This window comes from Crotalus tigris, unplaced genomic scaffold (genome assembly GCF_016545835.1).
Source record: "Crotalus tigris isolate CLP2741 ecotype Arizona unplaced genomic scaffold, ASM1654583v1 scf7180000020588.15403103151:6194809, whole genome shotgun sequence".
Lineage (NCBI taxonomy): Eukaryota > Metazoa > Chordata > Lepidosauria > Squamata > Viperidae > Crotalus > Crotalus tigris.
The window spans coordinates 5213513-5237398 of NW_024098092.1; the positions used below are offsets into that span (position 1 = coordinate 5213513).

Sequence of the window (23886 nt, forward strand, 5' to 3'; positions counted from 1 at the left end):
TTTAATAATGAATAGATGCTCTGAGGCAATTAATTGCTCGTCCTTCAGATCGGCTGGACAATCAAAGGAAGGGACGGATCGAGGGCAAAGGGCCAAAGCTACCAGTGGGGAGACGGGCAGCCTAACGCCCGCTTTGTACCCTCAAACCGAGACTGGCAGTGATTGGAGATGGGTCTTCTTCTCAACTGGCATAGTAGAGGTGGACCTCCGAAGTCAGAGTAACAGAACAACAGAGTTGGAAGAACCTTGGAGGTCTTCTAGACCAACCCCCTGCTCAAGCAGGCAACCCTAGACCATTCCAGACAAACAGTTGTCCAGTCTCTTGTTAAAAGCCTCCAGGGATGGAGCACCCACCACTTCTGGAGGGAAGCCGTTCCATGGATCAGTTGATCAGAGTTTATAGAAGGGACCTTGGAGGTCTTCTAGTCCAACCCTCTGCTCAAGCAGGAGACAAACGGCTGTCCAATCTCTTCTCGAAAACCTCCAGTTTTGGAAGGTTATTCAGGGCCAAAAGAAATTTTATTCATCATGCTTTGGATGGGGAGAACAATCTCCATGAAGGATCCATAACTCAGATTAAATGTCCCTCACGTTCTCCTAGAGAAGATGGTGGTCACCATCCCTTGAAGACACCTCAGAACATGTACTGGGACGAGATACTTGCCCTGTCTTCAAGGACAAGATTACAAAGGAACCTTTGGATAAACCATGGTATCCAAAGCTCACCGGAAGTGTTGATCTTAGGAGACCTGGCTATATTTAACCGATCTTCCAGGGTGATCTAGACCCATTTTCAAATTTTCAGCGGCCTGAAAATGAGGCACCATTGAACCGACGTTGTTAAGAGCGACAGCATGGTGTGCGTTTAACACATTTCTTACAGCGGGCGGGGTTATTACTGCGCCTAGATTATTTGTTTTCTATAATTGATGCCAAGTGAAATCTATTTCGGGAAAATAAACTGATTAGGAGATCTGGACTGGGGGCCCCGCACATCAAAGGCCAGAGTTAACCCCCCCCACCAGCCCTTTTGAAGGGAGAATTGTCTCAAAATTGGACCATAAAACAAGCAAATTACCCCAGCGTTGGGATGAGAGACCGAAGGGAGAAGAAGTAACCCATCACTGAGAAATCATTCTGAAAGGTCCCGAAGGCACGGTGAAGATCCCAGCTCCTTGCTGGCTTGTCTTCATTTTATTTTAATGGGGATTATTAGAGATGTATCATATTTATCGGCCCATTATTGTGAATTAATGCTGCCCTTGAACACCGTTATTTCAAAAAGGCCACCGAGAACCTCACCCCAATGAGCTTTTATGAGACGGAGATACCTGCTCCTTGGCAGGTGACGCCCTTGGTTGACTCCCTGGGAAGACAGAGGCTCCATCGGCTTCACAGCTGTCGGGCCAAAAAGCCCACATCTGTCTCTCCCTCTCTACGTATCCTTGAAAAGAGATGACTAAGGCGTCCCAACTCACAACTCTTACCCAGGTCGGTTTATAAACAGCGTATCAACTATCTTCTGACCGTATCTCTAAGTATCAAATGCTCAAATTACAAGAACTTAGAATCACAGAATACTAAGGCTGGAAGAGTCCTTGGAGGTCTTCTAGCCCAACCCCCTGTCTCTACCATCCGGGACAAATGGATGTCCAATCTTTCCTTGAAAACCTCTGATGGTGGAGCACCCACAACTCCAGGAGGTAAGCTGTTCCATCCATCCACCCACTCATCCATCTGTCCATCAATCCATCCATCTGTCCATTTATCATATCTCTCTTTCGTCTGTCATGTATTATCTATCTATCTATCTATCTATCTATCTATCTATCTATCTATCTATCTATCTATCTATCTATCTATCTAATCTATCTATCTATCTTTTATCTCTATCATCTATCTATGTTTATCTATATCATCTATCTTTCTATCTATTTATCAATGTATCTATTGCTATTATCTATTATCCGTTATCTATCTGTCTGTCCATCCATCCATCCATCTCTATCAGTCTCTTTCTCTATCTATCTATCTATCTATCTATCTATCTATCTATCTATCTATCTATCTATCTATCTATCATCTCATGGAATCATGGAATCCTAAGGCTGGAAGGGATCTTGGAGGTCTTCTAGTCCAACCCCCTGGTCAAGGCAGGACACCTTACTACCATCCCGGACAAATGTCTGTCCAATCTCTTCTTCCAGGGATGACCTTCCAAGATGGAAGCCCCAACTTAGGGACTCTAGATCAAAATTCCAGATTTTGGGGCAGAACCATCCAGCGATGGAAAATCCAGAAATCAACCACAGTGGAAACATCGGCCAGCCAGAAGCACCCATCAACTGGCCTTCGATTTTGGAAAGTGGGCACCACACGGACCCTCAAAGAATAGAAACCAGAGGACGGAGAGCTTGCAGGCCGTTCATGTATAATTCAGACTTGCCTCTAGTGATTAAAACAAGCACCACAATTAGCAATCGCCTGCCCAAACTGTCTGCCTCAGCTTCTTTCTTTTAATTAGTGATTTGGATGGTCTTGTTATGTTGGGGGAGACGTAATTCCCACAACAGTCGCATCCAAAAGACGCTTTGACACCAAAGGAGCCAGTTGTTTGAAGGAAAAACACAACTTCCTCACTCGCCCTCAATAAGCACTTTTGTTTTTCCCCTAAAAAAAAATAAAAATAAATTCCCCTCCACCACCAGAGAGAATTCCCCATCGTGCCAGGGAGATTGATATTCTGCATTTCAAACCTCCAGCAGAAGACACAATATCCCTTGGTTTCTTTTAGCCAGGCAGAAAGGAAGATCAGGCTTTTATCACTGATCCAAAAAAATAATAACAATGGGGGGACCAGTCCTTGATTTCCACAAGTTTTGCCCGGGTCTACAAAACTCTAGTATTCCCTAAGGTGTAACACACACACCCACAAACACACCCCGCAACCCCTCACATTTACAAGGATTCCTGCAGTCATCCCAAAACTGTTGCAAACAAGAAAAAAAAAAATCTTTTGGTGCTCTTTGAGCTTGGTTGTTTGCAGACGTTTCGTGACCCGCTATGTAACATCATCGGTGTTACAAGGGAGTGGGGAGTTGTAGAAGAGGAGGAGGAGGAGGAGGAGGAGGAGGAGGAGGAGGAGGAGGAGGAGGAGGAGGAGGAGGAGGAGGAGGAGGAGGAGAACTTGGCGCTCTCTAACCTTGATGGTTTTCTTGCAAAGGAGAAGAGAACAAGATTTCACTTGACTCCTGGGCTACCAACTAGTTGTTCCAAAAGCTGCGGGTTGGGCTAGATGACCTGTGGGGAACCTTCCGGCTATAGAATTCTACCTTCTTCACAAAAGTACTTTTGCTACAACAGATATCCCCCCATCCTCGCACCCTCCCACGCTTTCCTTTCTCCCTCTAACCAGCCCATTTTGCGTTCATCTCTCCGATATTTCATCCTGTCTTTTCAGCGCTGCTTCGTTCATCCATCAAAATCCTTTTGAATTTCCCTTCCATCTTCTGGGATTTTAGCTCTCCCTCCCACCTTCCCGGGAGCTGACAGTTATAAAATGAGGACTTACAGGAAGGGGAGTGATGGGAGGGAGGGTGGGGTGGGGGGGTCTTCCTGAGTGCAAAGCATAGCAAGGAGACCCCAGACCCCCAATATTCCTCCCCATTTTTATAGCAACAATTTGCAGTTACAATGGCCCTGAATAAAGGGGACTTAAGACTCCGGTCCTCATGAATAAGTCATAAATAAGCATTAAAGATGGAAGCAAATCTGATACCAATGGCTTATGACCACAATGGAGCCCCACATTTATGTTCCTAAGTGAGACATTTGTTAAGTGAGTTTTGCCCCATTTTATGTCCTTTCTGCCCCAGTTGTTAAGTGAAACACGGCAGTTGTTTTTAAGTAAAGCCAGCTTCCCCATTGACTTTGCTTGTCAGACAGTCGTAAAAAGGGGACATTGCAACTGTCATAAATACGAGTCAGTTGCCCAAGTGTCTGAATTTTGATCATGTGACCCTGGGGGATGTTGCAATGGTCGTGCGAAAAAGCGCTCCCAAGTCCTTTTTTCAGCGCTGTTGTGACTTAAAACGGTCGCTAAATGAACGGTTGTAAAATGAGGACGGCCTGTATCTCTGAAACCAATGGTTTAATGACCATTCACCAAGTCAGAGGACATCCGGAAAGAGTTCCCTGAATCTCTGCCGGGATGGATTTTCTTTGGCGGGGGCTTAAGGCCCTCACTGGTGAAGGACCCGCGTTCAAATCGCGAAAAGCTGCTTGTGGGCTGATAAAGTGGGAAGCCGCCCCCAACAGCTGTTCGAAAGCCGCTTGCAGCTTCATCGATGTTAAGTGGCTAATAAATCAAACCGGGGTTTGCACCAGGTTTCTCCCGCAGCTCCAGTCATTAATCTCACGGAAAGAAAAAAAAAAAACCGCAGCGGCAGTGCTGGCCACTTGTCAAATATAGGTACCTTATCCAGAATGCAATAATGGTGCGTAATTGTGCCCCGAATTACACGGCGGCGGAGCGAGAAGCCCGTAAGGCTGTTCTGCTCCACCTGGAGAACCAGCTCGGGCAAGCCGCCATTGGTGGCTTGTTCGGCGCAGCCTTTTTGCGCCTGTTTCCTATCCGGTATTAATCCCAGTTAGAGCTTTTTTCCAAAATTTTGAAAAGAGCCAGAGAGGCCAGGCGCAACACGGAGTCTTTTGAGAAGGAAATAATCCTTGCAAGGTTATTCCTTTTATTATAAAACCCAAATAGGGTCAAAAAAGTCAAAATGGCAGCAATCACAAAAGACCGACGGAGTTTAAACCGCACCATGCTCCACTTCCTTTTTCCCCATCTTGAAGCCCACCCCGACTGGAGAGTTTTAAGAAAGAAATTCCCATAGGCCGTGGAATCCTACAGCTGGAAGGGACCCTTGAGGGCATCTAGTCCAGCCCCCTCTTGGGACAGGAATGCAGGACGCTTCAGAAGGGGATAACCTCCAAGGTCCGTCCTTCCTTCCTTCCTTCCTTCCTTCCTTCCTTCCTTCCTTCCTTCCTTCCTTCCTTCCTTCCTTCCTTCCTTCCTTCCCTTGGAAGCCCTTGATTCTCCTGCCAGTGGTCTTCGGCATGTGCCACCCACCCACCAGGAACTCCCCTGCTCCCCCCCCAACCTCCACCAGGGTCTCCCTGGCTTGGCCTCTGAAGCGGAAGACCCCACCCCTGGACGTTTTCCCCTCCCCCAGAAATGCCAGGGTCACAACTGCAGCCCCCCCCCCCCAGTGGCTCTTTCCTCCAGCGGGCGACGGAACAATAGAGGGAGCCGAACAGCAGATATTTTAATTTCAAAGCTGGGCTGACATTCACCGGGTGCTGGAAGGTTTATATCAACTGCGGCTGTCACGGGAAATCCAGCTTTTCCACGCAGACGCTGCCAGCTCTTATCTCTTTGCAAGCTGGCAGTTCGGTTTCCCCGTCAGGACTGGCTTTAACCTTCCTTTCCTTTTTTCCTTTCCTTTCTGATACTTTCCCCGGTGCAGAGGACAAGAAAAGAAAAGGGGGAGGGGGGAAGGAGCTGAGCTGAAGGTGTAAGAAGGGGGAGGCTGGGTGGGCCTGGCGGGGTGAACCGGATAGGAGTCGCACCCAGAGGAGCGGATTCTACTTCCTCGTAAAGCTAGATTGACAGAATCATGCAAGTTTGCAAGCATCCTTCTTCCCCCACCCCTCCCGTGTCCTTTATACGGCCCAAGAAACTAGGGAGGGTCTCCTATGGGCTTCTTGCCCCTTCTGTTATCCACACCTCAGGGTCTCCTGCTTGAGCAAGGGGTTGGACTAGAAGGCCTCTGAGGTCCCTTCCAACTGTTATACTAGGTAGGACTTTAAGTGGGAATTGAAGTCCACCCATCTTAAAGTTCCCAAGATTAGAAACACAGACTGAAAATCTCTCTCTTTCTTTTTCTTTCTTCTTTTCTTCTTTCTCTCTTTTATTTGTCTCTCTTGCAGTTTTCTTTCTTTTTTTCTCTTTCTTTCTTTCCTTTCTTTCTCTCCCTTCTTTCCTTTCTCCTTCTCTCTTTTTCTTTTTCTTTCTTTTCTTTCTCTCTCTCTCCCTCTCTCTCCCTCTCTTCTCTCTGTCTCCTTCTCTGTCTGTCTCTCTCTCTCTCTGTGTATGTGTTTGTGTGTGTGTGTGAGTGCGTGCACAGCCACACTTGTGAGTGCATTTTCTATCAGCCAGAGTGACAGCAGCAGCCAGCTTTTGAAACTCCTTGCATGCCAGCTGTTTCTGAAACACAAATGTTGGCATGTCAGGAACGGAGCAGGAAATGGGATCGGACAGGAGTGTCAGCGTGAAGGATTCCCGTCTCCCTTCAGAGGAACAGAAGAGAAGGAGAGGATTCTTCCACAGCATTTAGAAAGAATGGGGTATCTTTTTATAATGGGAAGAGTGTCAAGCTAAGACTTTCCTTCCTTCCTTCCTTCCTTCCTTCCTTCCTTCCTTCCTTCCTTCCTTCCTTCCTTCCTTCCTCCCTCCCTCCCTCCCTCCCTCCCTCCTAAAAATAATGAAAGAGTTCCTTGTCTGTTTGCTAGGGATCCCCTGCCAGTTTCCCTGTACCAGTCAGTTTCAACAACTTAAACAGGATCCACCCTAATGGATTCAAGCAGCTAATTTTTTGGGGGGGGGGGTCTGGGAGGGCAGAAACCAGGGAAGGAATAAACAACCCTCACATAAACACCCCTTTCTGCTCCTCCTCTGGACCTTGAACCCAGCTCTGGATTCTTGCTCAGATGAAAAGGAGCCCACCTCCTCATTTGCATGCCTTTGAAAAAGAAAAAAAGAAAAGAAAACCCAAAGAACTGATTAGAAGTTTTAATTGTTTGCAGCAAACTCCGCAGGCCTAAAGCCGACTGGCAGGCAAGGGCGTTCAACCCCTCGCCGCCGTAAAAGCTCCTTCCCAAATCCTAGACTTAATTTATCCAAGAACTTGTTACGGTTCCCTCTGTGCAAACCAAATGAATGGTGCTTTTGACGGCATTTACCGGCTAATAAATTACAATGCTCTGAAACCATTAGCCGCAAAGTAAATTGTTTTAATTGATCTGAACTTCTCCCGCGACCCCCAGCGCTCGCTCTTCTGCAAGACGCCTTTTGCAAAAGACCAGAGAACTCTCTCTTCTTCCGCACAACCGTTTGCGAAGAGAGCCAAAGAGTCAATTAATCTCTCTCGAAAGCAGTCGGTTGAGTCAAGTCTCCTCAAAGGGCCAAGAGGAGGTCCTCTCGGGGGCGGGGAAAGATCAGACCCCTGAAGAGGCAGCAGCCAGAAAAAGCAGCTTTTGGGGAGCAAACGGCTCTAAAATAGAAAAGAATAACAAGAGTTGGAAGGGACCTTGGAGGTCCTCTAGTCCAACCTCCTGCTCGAGCACCATTCTGGACAAATGGCTGTCCGGTCTTTTCTTAAAAGCGTCCGGTGATGGATCACCCAAAACTTCTGAAGGCAACTTCCCTTCCACTGATTAATTGATCTGGGATGACAGAATAGCAGAATAACAAAGATGGAAGGGACCTTGGAGGTCCTCTAGTCCAACCTCCCGGTCAAGCAGGAGACCTTATACTATTCCAGACAAATGGCTGTCCAATCTCTCCTTCAAAACTTCCAGTGTTGGAACACCCACAACTTCTGGTGGCAAGTTGTTCCACTGGCTAATTTGTCCTCACTGTCAGGAAATTCCTCCTTAGTTCCAGGTTGCTTCTCTCCTTGATGAGTTTCCATCCGTTGCTTCTCATCCTGCCTTCTGGTGCTTTGGAGAATAGGTGGACCCCCTCCTCAAATACTGGAAGATGCCGTCATATCTCCCCTAGCGTCTTCTTTTCATTAAATGAAAACATCCCCAGTTCTTGCAACTATTCTTCGTATGTTTTATCCTCCAGGCTCCTAATCATCTTTGTTGCTCTTCTCTGCACTCTTTCCAGAGTCCCACCCTCTTATTTTTCTATTTGCTGCCATCCCATCCCATCTCCGTCGTGACTTTATCTTTTTTTTTTCCAGACCCCAGGAGACAGGAAAAATTGGAATTTGGCCGAGATAGAGCTGAAATGGGGAGATCACGTGTTCCTCTGCTCTGTTTCTAACTACGAGGTTGAACAGGCGTGCAATCAGTCTCCCACTGTGCCCTGACTATAAGAGAAGGGTCTCCCTTTCCTTCATCTCTCTCTTTGATGGACAACTTGCCAGCCCCTTCTATCTGGAGATGCTGGGATGAGGGTTGTGCATCTTAATAGCAAGACTCCTCCGAGCCTTGCTGGTCTCAAGGAGCCCACAGGAGATTCATTTCATTCCTTGACAGCCCCAAGCTCAGCTAAACTGGCTTGCATGCCTCAGCTTTCATCTCTCTTTCAGCAAAGGTTTTTGATGGTGCACCAGGCATTTCTCTATATTAAATTTGTGCCCCATACGAGGGCAACCGCGGTGGGTTTTCTCTTCCGCAGGGTGAGCAGAAAGCCGGGCTGGGCTTCAAAGAGATAGGAAGGAGTCCAGAAAATACCTCTATTTTGTTCCTTACATAGCTAAGTCAAAGATTCAATCGGACAGACATAAATGGTGATTCTAGATTTTGGCTTACTTCTTTAAATCAGGTCAAACCAACTCAACTCTCCACTCAATCTTCAACTGAACCTTCAACTCAACTCTCAACTCAATCTTCAACTGAACCTTCAACTCAATCTTCAACTGAACCTTCAACTCAATCTTCAACTCAACCTTCAACTCAACTCAACCCAACTCAGCCTAACTAAAGCAAACCAACTCAACCCTCAATTCAACTCAACTCAACTCAAACCAAAAGAATGCAAAACCACCCACTCCAACTAAACCTATCTCAAACCAAGCCACACCAACTCAACTCAACCCAACCCAACCCATCCCAACCCAATCCAATGTAACATATCTTGGGGCTGCATTGTGGTCGTAAGCTGAGGACTGCCTGTATCCAGCACTTTTCAACGGAACGTCTTCCTGTCTGGAAATTTTTCCCCAACTTCCAAGCAAAATTGACTTTTTTTGTAATTCACGTCCATCGTTTCTCATCCCTTCTCCTGGGACCACTGAGTTTTGTGTGGGCCGCCCTCCCTTCAACTCAGCCCTTTGGTGTGTTTGACTACACAATGAAGGGTGGCTGTGTTCCTGGCAGGCTGGGCCACTCCTAGCCAGAGGCTGTGATTTTCTTCATAAAACAGTTGCAAAAAGACACACACACACAAACACACACACAAATCCCGAAAGCTGTCAGTAGCGTCAACCATAACAGCAGGGCGAGCAGGAAACAAAAAAAATGTCTTTTTTTTATGAGCATCTAATTCCCTCCGTCAGTGTTTCGCTTTCCAAAGACACGAGCCCTCCTAATTAGATTGTGCATTTAATTTCTCGGAGTGCGTTGCGATCGGGTTGCGACTCTGCCCTAGATAAAGATATTGATTAAGAGAGCCAATTCTGGGAGGCTGCGTTTCGCTGCGTTGGGAGAGAAAGAAAGCCAATTAAACAAGAGTTTGAATTGCAAAACTGGTCTCTCGCAAACTCAGAGAACCATTCAACAACCTTCATCCAAGGGACACGGGAACCTGGCAGAAACGTGCAAATCTAGGGTTAATTTTATTTATTTATTTATTTGGGCCTCCCCCTACAATTTATTTTATTTGCATTTATTTGTTGGTATCCTGCCTTTATTATTATTATTATTATTATTATTATTATTATTATTATTATTATTATTATTATTATACAAATATTCTGTTATTCCATAATCCCAGATCAATTAACCAGTGGAACTGCTTGCCTCCAGAAGTTGTGGGTGCTCCATCACTGGAGGTTTTCAAAAAGAGACTGGACAAGCTTTTAACTGGAATGGTCTAGGGTCTCCTGCTTGAGCAGGGGGTTGGAATAGAAGACCTCCAAGGTCCCTTCCCTGATTCTCTTATCCTTGATATCTCACTGTTGCACCCACTCACTCTGTTTGACCCTCTCCATGGTCCTGAACCAAGAAGATCCTTTGCAGCCGATGGATAAACATGCCCAGCCACATCTCTCCTCTTTGCACTCCAGTTTAAAAAGTGCATTTTTCTTCTCAAGGGCCAACCGTTTCCTCTCCTTCCTGGACCTCTGCAGGCTGGCTTCAAACAGGAAGTAACCTCCTGCGGATGTCTAACCAAAAGTAGAACGATCTGGGTTTTTCCAAGGAGAATCTAGGATCGAATGAAGACGAGGCCAGCCTCGGATCCAAATCCACTGACGAATAATTGGATTGTCGCTATTGTGTGGCTGGCTGCCAACTCTGGGTGATGTAAAAGAGGGGTGCTTATTTGTCCTGGCAACTGGAGTGAAGGCTGTGGAAAAATAATACCCACCACGCGGTTCCTGCCAGGGTGAGGCCCAGAGGACAGCTTCATTTGGGCCATAAATTTTAGGACAATTGTCCCAAGTTTCTACTATTTTTTTTTTTCTTTTGGCTTTCGATTGAGACATCCCAAAACATTTTCAGTTGAATAAAAATTGAAAGGAGGAGGAGGAGGAGAAAGAGATGAAAGAGAGGAGAAGGAAAAGTGGATGGGTAGGAGGACCTTCCATCTTTATCTCTCCTCCCATCCTTTCTTCCTTCCTCCATCTTCTCCTTCCTTCCTCTTTTTCATTCCTCCCTTCCTCCATCTTTTCCTTCCTTCCTTCCTCCCTCCCTCTTCTCCTTCCTTTTATTTCTCCCTCCTTCCCTCCCTCCATCTTTTTCCTTCCTTCCTTCCTTCTTTCCTTCCTCCCTCCCTCCATCCTTTTCCTTCCTAAGGGGGAGGGGCAATCCCAAAGTCAGGCTTGCCGTCTTGGCCCCACTCCCACCCCTGGGGAATCCCCCTCCCCAGGAGCCGCTTACACAACCAGCCGTAAAACTGAACCCCCTCAAACTCTCCTTCCTACGACTTTAGGCGGCGGTTTAGTATTTTTCATTTTTCATTTTTCACTTTTTTTTTTTTTTTTGCATATCTGAACGATTTCCTTCGCTCAAAGGCCCATAAAAAGCTGCTGCTCGGGAAGAAGGCGATATATCCCGGCCTGCTCTCCTAAGTGCGGAGAGATTTATAGGCCTGTATTGGCAGATTCAGACATGCAATTCACAACCCGAAGCTTGGCGTGATTTAGCGGGTTGGAGGCTGCAATGGAAACGGAGAGGGGGGGGAAGTGGCTAGAAAAGAACGCCTTTGGAAATCGGGGGGGGGGGGATCCCAAAAGGCAGAACTGGGCTCACAGCCATTCATTTAGTGACCTTGGAGGTCATCCAAACTAACCCCTGCTTAGCCCAGAAATCCATCCCTACAGCCTTCCGGACAGATGACCTCTATCGACCAGCTTTCCCAGCATCCCCTTGAAACCGCCCCCTCCCCTTATTTCTCCTCTGTCTCCTGGAGCCGCCCTCCACTCTTCCGCCTTAACTTCCCTTCTGTCTCCCCTTCCTCGGGCATCCCCCTCTCCCCCTACCCTTCTCCTCCAATTAAGCCCAAGCAGCGGCCAAAAAAAGAAAGAAAGAAATTAAAAACGGGAGTTAATTTGTAAGGCCAGCCAAGGAGAGACCCTCTCTGAGGACTGCCGTATAATGAAGCCACTCGGCCTGTTTGCAAAACAAATAGATAAATCAATGCTTCAATTTGCTTTCTCTGTCCCTGGTTGTTTAGTGGCTCCCAGTTTGGATGCCGTGAAGAAAAAACAACAACAACAACTGAGTTGCAGGCATGCAAACGGCAAGGGGTGGGGGTGGGGGGTGGGGGGCAATCTTCTGAATTTGAGCAGTGGGCTAAATGAAGTCAAGCTCCCCCTTCCCCCTTCCGTAAAAACCTGGAGTTGACGGCATATAGGAGGAGGGAGGGGCACAGGATTGAACCAGGTGCCAGGGGATGGCGTTCCCAGTGTGAAACTGGGAGACACTGGGAGAAAGCTGAGTGAACTCTTGCAAAGACACAGTAGTATCTTTGAGAGCAGAACCACAGAGCTGGAATGGAGCTTGGAGGTCTTCTAGTCCCACCCCCTGCTCAAGCAGGAGAGCCTAGTCTGTTCAGGGCAAATGGCTGCCCAATTTCTTCTTGAAGATGGTGTTAGCTGGCTGGGGAGGGAGGGAGGGAAAGGGAAGGAAAGGAGAAAGGACGAGAGAGAGGGGGGGGGAGAGGGAGGGAGGGAGGAAGGAAGGAAGGAAAAGGGAAGAAAGGAGGAGAACGAGGAGGAAAGGAGAAAGGGCGAGAGAGAAAGAGGAAGGAAAGGGAGGGAGGAAGGAAGGAGGGAAAAGGGAAGGAAGAAGAAGGAAGAAATGGAGGAAGGGCGAGAGAGAGAAAGAGGAAGGAAGGAAGGAAGGAAGGAAGGAAGGAAAAGGGAAGAAAGGAGAAGGAGGAGGAAAGGAGAAAGGGCAAGAGAAAAAGAGGAAGGAAAGGAAGGGAGGAAGGAAGGAGGGGAAAGGGAAGGAAGAAGGAAGAAATGGAGGAAGGGCGAGAGAGAATGAGGAAGGAAAGGAAGGGAGGAAGGAAGGAGGGGAAAGGGAAGGAAGAAGGAAGAAATGGAGGAAGGGCGAGAGAAAGAGGAAGGAAGGAAGGAAGGAAGGAAGGAAGGAAGGAAGGAAGGAAGGAAGGAAGGAAAAGGGAAGAAAGGAGGAGAAGGAGGAGCAGAGGAGAAAGGGCGAGACAGAAAGGAAGGAGGGGAAAGGGAAGGAAGAAGGAAGAAATGGAGGAAGGGCGAGAGAGAGAAAGAGGAAGGAAGGGAGAGAGAGAGGGGGAGAGGGAGGAGGGAGGGAGGGCGTCTGAGCTCACGCCCGTGCGTGTTCGGGCGCCTGCAAAGGGTCTTCCCAGCTCCCCCTTCCAGACCCCGCAGCAGCAGGAACGATTGCAGGCCTGCATGAAAGCGGCGAGGGGGGGGGGGAAAGCGGATTTCCTTGCCGGGGAGGCCAAAAGCGGCAGCTTGCGCCGTCGCAGAAGGACGCCAGGGGGCGCTGTGCCTTCGGCGAGAATGTCGGGCGAAGCGAATCAAGCGGTTTTTTCCTCCAGCCGCTTTTTGCACAAAGGGGCTTCCCGGCCGGGGGGTTTCCCGAGCAGGGGGGGGGTGGGGGGCTTCCCGAGCCAAGGCTGCCCCCTTCCCTTTCGCCTCGCTCTGCAGTGTCTGCAACGCATCCGCTTTTCACGGCCTGGGGTGTGTGTCTGTGTGTGTGTGTCACTGTTTGAACCCTGAGCAGCGGGAGGCGCGTGTCGGCGGCTCTCCCGTGTCTTCCGCGGGGCCGGAGGAGAAAAGAAGGGCAGGGGGCATCGTTGAGGACTACCCGCTTGTCTGTTCATGCAACACGGGGGGGGGGAGAGGGCTAAAGGGCTCTCTTTTATTTTTCTAGCCATGCTTCAAGATTTTGGATTCCTCTCCTTCCACCGGCCCCGGAGACGGATTTCATTTCACAATGGAAAAAAATAAAATAAAATCGACCGCTGGAGATATTGATTCTTTCTGCACAGCTTCGTGTCACTTTCTTTTTTTCCTTTCGCTCCCGCTTCCTGGGAGAAAGGAAATATTCCCCTTGCGCCTTAATTTTTTTTTTTTTTTTTTGACACAAACGGTTTGACATTTACCTCCGGTGGATGCCAACTCGACAAAAATAGCACAACGGAAGAGATGGCGGTTCATTCCAAGGCCTGGAGATTTTTTTTTTTTTAAATCACCGTTTTTCTAGCCTGCTCAGAACGTAGAACATAGGAGAATGGAGCTGGAAGGGACCTTGGAGGTCTTCTAGTCCAGCCCCCTGCTAGAGCAGGAGAGCCTAGAACATTCCTGACAAACGACTGTCCAATCTCTTCTTAAAAGCGATGGAGCACCCACAACTTCTGGAGGCAAGCAGTTCCACTGGTTAATTGTTCTCACTGTCCTGAAATTTCTCCTTAGTACTAAGTTGCTTCTCTCTTTAATGATCTTCCATCCATTGCTTCTTGTCCTGTCCAGAGAAAAGAGGGGGGTCCACCTATTCTCCAAGGCAACTGAAAGCAGGACAAGAAGCAACAGACAGAAACTTATCAAGGTGAGATCACACCTACAACTAAGGAGAAACTTCCTGACAGTAAAAACTGAACCAAATATTTGACACATCCGTTTTTTTAGAGCAAGCTCTGTGCATTGTCTCCATCAGTAAAAAAAAAAAAAAGAAGAAAAAGAATTAATGTCCAATTATCACTTCTAAAATTCCAATATTCCTCCTAAATTTCCAACTAATCCGAGGAGATCATCAGCCTAATCATTTAAGGTAATTATCTAAAAAAATCTAATTTGTCCTCTATTTCTGAATATAATGAGTTCCCGAGCAGATCCAGAACAGAGCAACGGTGAAAGTAACAGATGTGAATAGAAGAACGAAAAGAGAGAATGAGAGAGAGCAAAAGAGAGAGAGAGAAAGAAAAGGAAGGAAAGAAGAAAAAGAAAGAGAAAGAGAGAAAGAACAAAAGAAAAAGAAAGGAAGGGAGGAAGGGATGGAGGAAAGAAAAGAAAGAAGGAAAGAAAAAGAAAGAGAAAGAAAGAAAGGAAGGAAGGAAGGAAGGAATGATGAGATGGAGGGAAGAAAAGAAAGAAAGAAAGAAAGAAAGAGAAAAACAATGCAACAAACATAAGCAAAAAAGGAAAATTAAGATTTATGCTTAATCTTTGCCCAAAGCAAAGTCTAAAAACCACCTTTAAGGCCTCCAGACCAAACGGCACAGGCATATAGTACAGAAATATATATAGTAGTTAAGGACAGACTCAGCCTAAGATCCCCCCCTCCAAAGTCTTTGGGGTTCCCCCCCAGGCACCCCCCCCCTGCAAAGGGGTTGCGTAATTCGGAGGCAGCTCTCCAAATCCCTGGAACCCCCCCTGGCTCCCAGCTCCAAAGATGGCCTAAGATGGATAACTGAGGCTGGGCCGACCGTTACTATGAGTCTCACGTAAAGTGAAGACTAATGCGTTTCTTCCCCGAGGCAATTAAAAAGTGATTTGTCACCCACCAAGATGTATGGCTCAGAATCGGCAGATATTACATTCCTGGCCTCCAGTGGAAGCTGGAAGGGGACGGGCTGTGCGGTAGGCGTGCCTGGGTGCACGTTTTAGGCTGAGCTCATTGCCGGAAACGAGGACCGGCGGGGCTGTTCTCTCTGCCTCTAAATCTAAAGCCATCCGGGTCAGTCAATCAGAATAGAGCTGGAAGGGACCTCGGGGGGTCATCTAGTTCAACCCCCTGCTCATCCCTTCCAGTCCTATTTATATCTAACTTCTCCTCGGCAAAGGTAGCTTCCTTCATGCCCCTATGATTAACCAATTAACCATGTTCTTCTGAGAACATGACTCCCAGTGAGCCATCAGTTTCGCATGATTATTAAACCAGGATCTGGCCAACCTCAGTCCCTTCCCCGCCATCTAAGCGTGGCTGGCTTAGATTCAAACCAGCCAGGATGTCCCTCCAATCCAGAACCCTAATTGGAGCTGAAAAACTAAAATTTAACTCGTGCGGCTTCAGCTGCTTGTGTTGGTAACTGGCGTCTGGTTTTCAGCACGTTTGTGTAAATACAATCTGGCGTTTTCTCTGCTTGAGCCCAGAAAGATTTCCGACGAGTTTTGGAGGCGGAATGTGATGTGTGAATGGAAATATATGTGGGGTTGGTGTTTCTCGTGGGGGAAACGGCAAAGCTCTCGTCTTTTTTAAAAAAATAAAAACTATTTATTTATCACCCCTCAGAAATGCATTCCCAAGTCATCACATCCTGCCTGAGCAGGGGGATAGACTAGAAGACCTCCAAGGTCCCTTCCAATTCTGTTATTCCATTCTTCTTCTTCTTCCTCCTCCTTTTAAAGAAGAGACTGGACAGCCATTTGTCTGAAATGGCATAGCATTTCCTGCCTGAGCAGGGGGTTGGACTAGATGACCCCCCAGGTCCCTTCCAACTCTGTTATTCTGTCTTCTGTGATTTTTTTTTTGGGGGGGGGATTTGGTGGCAAACAACTCTAATAAATGACAATAACAGCAATGACAACAGGCCGTGTAAATGACCGTGTGGGCTTAGACGTAGACGCCCAGATGGTTTAAAAAAATAAATAAATCAGGATTAAGAAAAACTTAGAGAAAGCAACAAAAGGTCTAAAGAAATTGGATTTTAGAACTATAGAGCGTAAGAGTTATAAAGTGTGGAATCGGAGATCAGATAAAACAGAGAAAACGGGAAGTAGGAAGCCAGATAGTAATATACTATTTGGAGATAAGTAAAGAGCAAAAGCATTCTTTTGGAGAGAGTCTTTTATACAACCGTATAAAAATACGGTTACGGGGCTATTGACTGGGTGTGAAATATTACACACTAGCAGCTAAGGTTGTTGAGGAATTGTTCGTTGTGAGGTTTACCTTTTCTTGCAATTCTCGACTCATTTAGTGACCATTTCGTGCGGAGGAGGCGAACGTGGGGATATTCCTAGGGAAGGGGGGAAAAAACAACGACAACCCTCCAGTGTTGTGGCAGCTTAAAAACTTCTGTATTTAGCCTGGCAGGGATAGGCTAGGATCATAAGTGGAGACGTCACGTGGGAATGAAATGTTGGGTTGAGTTAAATCCCGGGGTGGCAGGTCTTTCTTCGCCGACTTTGTTTCTCCAAGGACTAAGGTCTTAATTGGCTAATAAAAGAGGACTTTCCGTGTTATTGGCAACCGGTAGGCCTGGCAAAATGAATTTTCCTGACAATTTTCTCACTGGGGAGGCAGTGAAGGAGCTGAGCGATCCCCGGTGTTTAATATTCGGATGTTAGCTTGTAAACCTTCTGGTAACCACCATTTTTCTTCATCCGAGCAGCTGTCAGGATTCATCCATCCTGTTGCCTTTTTTTTTTCTCCCCTTCTCTCTCTCTCCCCCTCTCTTGCAAGGCAATTCGGCAGCAGCGGTGAGCGAGAGAACTAACTAATCTGATCATTTTTTTAATTTGGCTCTCCTCGCCACTCTCTCCGGAGAGGAGAAAGAGAGGGGAAATTCTGGGCTGTTCCAGGATTTCCAGAGGGCAGATGGGAGGGGAATCCTGGCTCCTTCCGCCTGCCCTGTTCTTCCAGGGCTGGCCTCCTCCGGAGCCAGGCCTGGCCCTTGATCTCCTCCGGGAAGAGAGGCTAGGATTTAACCCGGAGGAAACGGGTCAGGAGCAGAATTTGAGAAGGCCGAATTGTGAAGGGGTGGACAGCTTTAAAAGAAGGTGCTGCTATGGAGAGGGGAGGGGAGAAGAAGGTAAAGTAAGGGAGAGGAGGAGAGGGAGGGAGGGAGGGAGGGAGGGAGAGAAAAAGGAGGGAGGGGAGATGAGGAGAGGAGAGAGAAAAAAGAAGAGGAGAGGAAACAGAGAGGAGATGAAACCGCTTCATTTATCCATTCAGCCAACTCTTCCTTCCTTCCTTCCTTCCTTCCTTCCTTTCCTTCTTCCTTTCTTTCCTTCCTTTCCTTCTTTCTTTCCTTCCCTTCCTTCCTTCCCTTTCTTTCTTTCTTTCTTACCTACCTATCTACCTACCTTCTTTCTTTCTTTCTTTCTTTCTTTCTTTCTTTCTTTCTTTCTTTCTTTCTTTCTTTCTTTCCTTTTTCCCTCCCTTCTTCCTTCCTTCTTTCCTCCTTCCTACCTTCCCTCCTTGCTTCCTTCCTCTCTCCCTTCCCTCCCTTCCCATCTTCCTTCCATCCATCCACCCCTCTGTCCAAATACTGACACTTATAGATGACCCCGAGATTGCCAATAAGTTCCTTGACTTGTCAGCCAGACAAGCTTGGAGGCTTGCCCAAAAGGGGGACCCCAAATTTCTTCCCCGGCACCCCCCTACTAGCCCCCAGCCGGCATTTCCCTCCAATGCCCCGTCACGGCCGTGTTTCATCCTGGCGCTGATATAAAAATGAGCCACATTAAAATGTCATGATCACCCTGTACTAATTATATGCCTAATGAATAATTAGCCACGGACACTTCTGACATGTTTGCGTTGCTCATTTGCATCTTTTTTTTTTTTTTAAAAAAAAAAAAATAATTCCAAGGGAAGAAGCCTGCCTCCCTCGGAGGGAAGGATTGAGCGGAAAGAGAGAGAGAGATTCTCCTCCTCCTCCTCCTCCCTAACAGTGAGGACAATTAACCAGTGGAACAGCTTGCCACCAGAAGTTGTGGATTCTCTTTAAGAAGAGATTGTACAACGGTTTGTCTGGAATGGTCTAGGGTCTCCTGCTTGAGCAGGGGGTTGGGCTAGATGACCTCCCAGGTCCCTTCCGACTCTGTTGTCCTGTTATGCTGTCAAATTCATTCGGACCCCAACATCCTGGGGAAAGGCAAGGCTGTGACGAGGTAGAGCAAGGAGTTGTGCACTAAGGCCTTCGGCTAGCCTCGGTGTCAATTGTTTGGACGCCGTTGCTATAACAACGGGAAACATCTCTATATTGCTTTGCCTGGGCAATCTTCTCCCAGCCGGCTTCAAACCATGATTTGTTGTGATGGGCAAACAATGAGACCCCTGGGGGGGGGGAGAGGAGGAGGGGAGGGGGGAGGAGAGGATGGGAGAGCGATTCAATTCACCGGTTATCACAACAGAACCTGACACCCAGCAGAGCGCATGTGTGCATACATGGCTTCAAGATTGGCCCTGGGGAAGGGGAAAGAGATAGAACACAGAATCGCAGAGTTGGAAGGGACCTTGGAGGTCATCTAGTCCAACCCCCTGCTCAAGCAGGAGGCCCTCAAGCATTCTGGACGAATCTCTTTTTTGAAAACCTCCACTGATGGAGCACCTACAAACTTCTGGAGGTGACCCATTCCGCCGATTGACTGATCTGGGGTTACAGAATAAGAGAAGAGTTGGAGGGGACCTTGGAGGTCATCTAGTCCAACCCCTCAGGCATTCTGGACGAACGTCTGCCCAACCTTTTTCTTGAAAACCTCCAGCGATGGGACGCCTACAAAGTTCTGGAGGCCAGCCGTTCCACTGATTGATTGTTCTCATTATCAAGAAATTTCTCCTTAAAGAGGTTAGACCTCCCTTTAATCGTCTTTAAAATAATGTCGTTAAAATAATGACCCATTACTTCTTGTCCTGCCTTCAGGGGCTTTGGAGAAGAGGTGGACCCCCTCTTCTTCTTTGTGGCAGCCCCCCAAATACTGCAAGACTGCTATCCTGCACCCCTGGTCCTTCTTTTCGTTAGACATCCCCAATTCTCGCAACCGTTCTTCCTGTGTTTCAGCCCCCTAATTCCTCCCCTGATCATCTTTGCTGCTCTTCTCTGCACTCTTTGCAGAGTCTCAACCTCTTTTTTTTTGCATCGTGATGACCAAAACTGGACGCCAAGACGTGGCCTCACCAAAAGCATCATACCAAGGCTTTGCATGATCCTGGCTTAGTTCTTAGCAGATTACGAGAGGCTTGGATCGTGTGCGCAAGGCAGGCTTCGGAAGTCTCCGGGGCCCGTCCTGGATTCACCCCGCTGACGGCTTCTTGCACAATGAGACGTGAAAACCAGGCAGAAAAGTCCAATTAAAAATGAAAGAGGCATCTGGAAGAAACAGGCTGGATCGCAAAGGCACCCTGCCAGAAAATCCGGTTTAGGAATTTAAATTCCCAGCTTGCTGTCTTGGCGAGCGGAGCTGCCTTGCTTGAGGATTGGCCAGAGTGGGGCTCGGCTGCTTTGCTCTGTGTGTGTGTGTGTGTGTGTGTGTGTGTGTGTGTGTGTTGCTCTGTCCGTGGGTCTGCTCAGCCCCTCCTGGCGGGGGCCCCAGTGTGGCCCCCTGAACCCAGCCAGATTAGAAAAATGTCAGGCTGTGGGACAGATCGTTCCTCTTAGAGAAATGGTTTTTTTAAAAAAATATATTTTTACCAATAATTCAATGTACGAAATGCTCCTTCTTCCCCCTATTTTGCCCACAACGACAACCCTGTGAGGTGGGTTGGGATGAGAGGGAAAGGAAAAGAAAGGAAAAGAAAAAAAAAAGGATTTCGTATGAAGGGAGACATTAAAAAGGGCAGCGGAGGCTGGAACTATTAGCAGATGAAGCACTTAAAACAAAGAAAAGACGCAACAGCTGTTTTCTCTCCTAATTTTCTCCGCCAGGAGCCCATCCAGACACAAGACAACGCCGCGGCTTCTTAATGAAGCATTTTTGTCTTCTCGTACAACAAACATTAAAAAAAATAATAATAAAGTTTTCCCCAGGGTTGAAGTTGCACCAGAATTCACTAAGCTAAAAGATCTTTCTGTTTTGGAATCTAGGGGAAAAAAATAATAAATAACTTCTTTGGGTAAATATATATAAAAAAATATATAAATATGTCTTTTTTCAAAATATATAAATAAAAAAATATATATCAAATATTTTATGTAGTTTTCCAAACCTCAGCGTCCCACTCCGCTATCAGCGAGTTCCTTTATCATCCCGGGATAAGGGCCCCCCAAATTGAAAGAGGTCAAATGGGATTGTAGTTCCCCCCCCCACTACGCCGGCAAAATTTAATAGTAGATGATTGTAGATGATTTTAAAAAATGCAGATTATGCCTTCCTGGCTGGCACAGCAGCAAATCTCTCGCTCCTGAACCCCAATTATATGGGCAAAAGATTTTAATATTTTTCCTCTCTTCAAAGCCGAAGATGCATGGGGGTTTATTCTGAGTCTCGGCTCACCCTGCAAGTTTTATAGCCGAGTTATAAAAATGGGGTTTATAATAGAAACTCCGACACCGTCTAAAAAAATATAGCCACGCTGTTGGGCGCGAACTATAATGCAGCTTTAATTTATAAAGCGCTCCGGAATCCTTTCCTGGAGAGTAAAACCGGTGGGCCACAAAATTGTGACAACGGTGGTGGTGCTGCCGTGAACGATCACAACTGGGCACGGCCAACAATTCAGAAATTTAGAAGGCCACTGAACTGGTCCTGCAAACAGTAGAATAGCAGAGTTGGAAGGGACCTTGGAGGTCTTCTAGTCCAGCCCCCTGGGGCTCAAGTAGGAAGCCTTATACAATTTCAGACAAATGGCCGTCCAATCTCTTCTTGAAAAGCCTCCAGTGACAGAGCACCCACAGCTTCTGGTGGCCAGCTGTTCCACTGGTTAATTGTTCTAACTGTCATGAAATTTCTTCTTAGTTCTAGGTTGGTTTTCTTCTTGATTAGTTTCCACCTGCTGCTTCTTGTCCTGCCTTCAGGGGCTTTGGAAAATAGGTGGCCCCCCTCTTCTCTGGGGCAGCCCCTCAAATATTGCCAAACTGCTCCGTTTTATATTTTATTTTCTATTATATTTTAGATTGCTGGACAAAAAAGAAGGTTTTGCAAGGATGCCAGCCTGGCCTCCAATGGAAAAAAAAAACCCTTAGCACGATTTATTTTCTGTAGCTTACTTAAGGGCGATCTGTGCCCAGGGCGGTGATGATGAGAAAGACAAGGACAAGACTCCAGAAAGGGTTTTTTTTTTCTCCTCCTCCTATGGAGTGGTGGTGGGGGGAGGCAGGGAAGCAAGACTCTGCTTGCAGGCACTGAGCTTTCAGCCTGCCATCCCATAATTTCTCTGCACTGCAATTGCTTTTCCGCTTTGTTTTCTGGGGAACTGCAGGTGGTTACCTGGGAGCCAAACAGAGCCTGTGTACACCTGCAGAATGTTAAATTGGGGGGGGGGGCTTCCCAGCCTCTTTTCCTTGGAAGGATTGCAGAGAAAAAAGATCTCCCCGTTTCTCGGATCAATCGGGAGGGCAAAGAGAAGTGGGAAGGCAGGGAAGACAAAAGGGTCTGGGGGACGACTTGGACCGGGCAAGGGGACAATGATGGACAGCCTAGAGAATAGGCCAGCTTCCCTGGCCTTGGGCAGGAGGCTGGGCGCAACTCCAAGGTCTATTTTAAGAGACTCTTGATGTCCACAAGGAAATTGATGGCCAAACTGATGACTCGGGAGCCTGGCTGATGCGCTGCCCTCCGTGTGGTCAGCCTGATGGCCTTCGTGCCTCCGCTGGCCTTCAGGACAGCCGCCCAGCCTGAACGAGCCCAGTGCCCGAAGGAGCTCTGTGACAAGCCGGCTTTCGTGGTTTAACGTGTACAAAGATTCCTCAGCATGGAGGAGAACCAGGAAAAGTTCTCCACTGTCAGCAGAAAAATGAGGCTGGCGTGAAATTGGCTGGAAACAGCCATGAAGCCTAAGAGATACTGATGATGTTACCTAGTGGGGTAATGAAACGTCTGCAAGAAAACTAGGAAGCTCAGAGACCAGTGAGGACTCCTCGTCCTCTCTGCAAACCCCACTCCCTTCTAGCACTGATGATGTTACCTAGTTGGTTCACGAAACGTCTGCAAGAAAACCACCCAGCTCAGAGAGCACCAAGGACCCCACAGTTGTCCTCCTCCTCCTCTTCTTCTTCCTCCTCCCCCACCTCCAAAAACCACAATCCCCTCTGGCTCTGAGGATGGGGTCCCTCTCACAGTGATTGCTATTGAGCCAGGTTTCACTTCATCTGTGCCTGTATATTTGGGTTTTGTTATTGTTTTTTTTCTTGCCTAAGTGCAAAACCTATCAGATTTTATTTTATTTTTTTAATTGAAGAACAAAGGGGCCCTTGGTTTGCCTCGGCCGTTCAGCTGTGCCTCGTGACACGGCTGGTGCATTTTGGGTGTGCGTTCAAATCAAGACAGCACCGCAGGCTTGGCTGCACAAACCAAGTGGGGATGTCACAATGCTGTGGGATTTTTCTTGCCGTTATCTTGTGTCTGTGTGTGCATTGCGGGGGGGGGGGGCAGAGAGAGACCTAAAGAGAATATTAAATAAAAACCCAAAACTTAGATCAAGCGTTGTGAAGGACACTTTTCTTTTGAAGTCTACCCTTGCGCTGAATTGTTCCCGGCCTTTGATAAAGGCAACACTTTGCATCTGCCTGAACATCAGAAGAAGGCTGATCACACTGTGGTAGACCTCAAGTAGCAAGGGGACTTTGAGGACATATAGACCAGCCCCTGCTCAGCGCAGTCCTGGGTTGTATCAACAGAGCGATAGTATCAAGGTGTTAATACTGCTTTATATTGCGTTATAAGGCCATACTTGGAAGGCTTCTGATTCATCGGGATCAAAATCCACACGCTTGGATTTTGGGGGGGGGTGTCATGTGATCCCCTTTTACGACCTTTTGACAAGCAGATTCGCTGAACAACTGTGTTACCAACTTAACAACCCACAGCTAAACAATGGTGGTGGGAAACGTGGTAAAATGGGGCAAGGCTCACTTAGCCAGGGAAATTTTGGGCTCGGCTAGCAGCTCTGGCCAAAATCCCGAGGGGTTCCCACAGTGCCAAAGTTGCGCTGAAGCTTCCTGATCTGAACTGGCCCCCCTCCCCGCCAAAGAGGCAGGTGAGGCTGAGAAAAAAAAAAACCAACAAAGAGGAGTGGGGGTTGGACTAGATGACCTCGCGGGTCCCTTCCAGCTCCAAGATTCCAGGCTGTGTTTTAAGAGCCGCCTCCCTAGCTGAGCATAGGGGTGTGTGTGTGTCGCGCGGCATTGATTTTTTTGTCTGTGTGTTTAGTTTGAGCCCTCTTCCCCAGAGGGTGCTAAATTTAGAAAGGGCAGGTGAGTTGTGAAAAAAACACTTCAGCAAAAGATTTACATCGATTTTTTTCCCTTTTTTTCAAAGGCCGGCAATTTTTTAAAGACGTGTGGACTTCAACTCCCAGAAGTCTCCAGGCAGGGACTGCTGGGAGTTGAAGTCCCCACATCTTTCAAGTGGCCGACTTTGAGAAGCGACTGATTTAAAGGCTATTTTTCTTGGGGCTCAGGGGAATAAGCTTTGCACTCGCAAACCGGACGGTTGGATGTTGCCGCACGGGAACGACACACAAAGACCTCTCTAATGTGCTGCCCGACCACTGTGGATG

The 23886-nt window shown here is 47.5% G+C and overlaps 1 protein-coding gene across 9 annotated transcripts in view; it reads right to left on the reverse strand.

Annotated features, from left to right (window-relative positions):
* The window catches only part of CAMTA1 (calmodulin binding transcription activator 1), a 213342-nt gene that overhangs the window by 32406 nt on the left and 157050 nt on the right, over nt 1-23886 (reverse strand). The window lies entirely within an intron of this gene.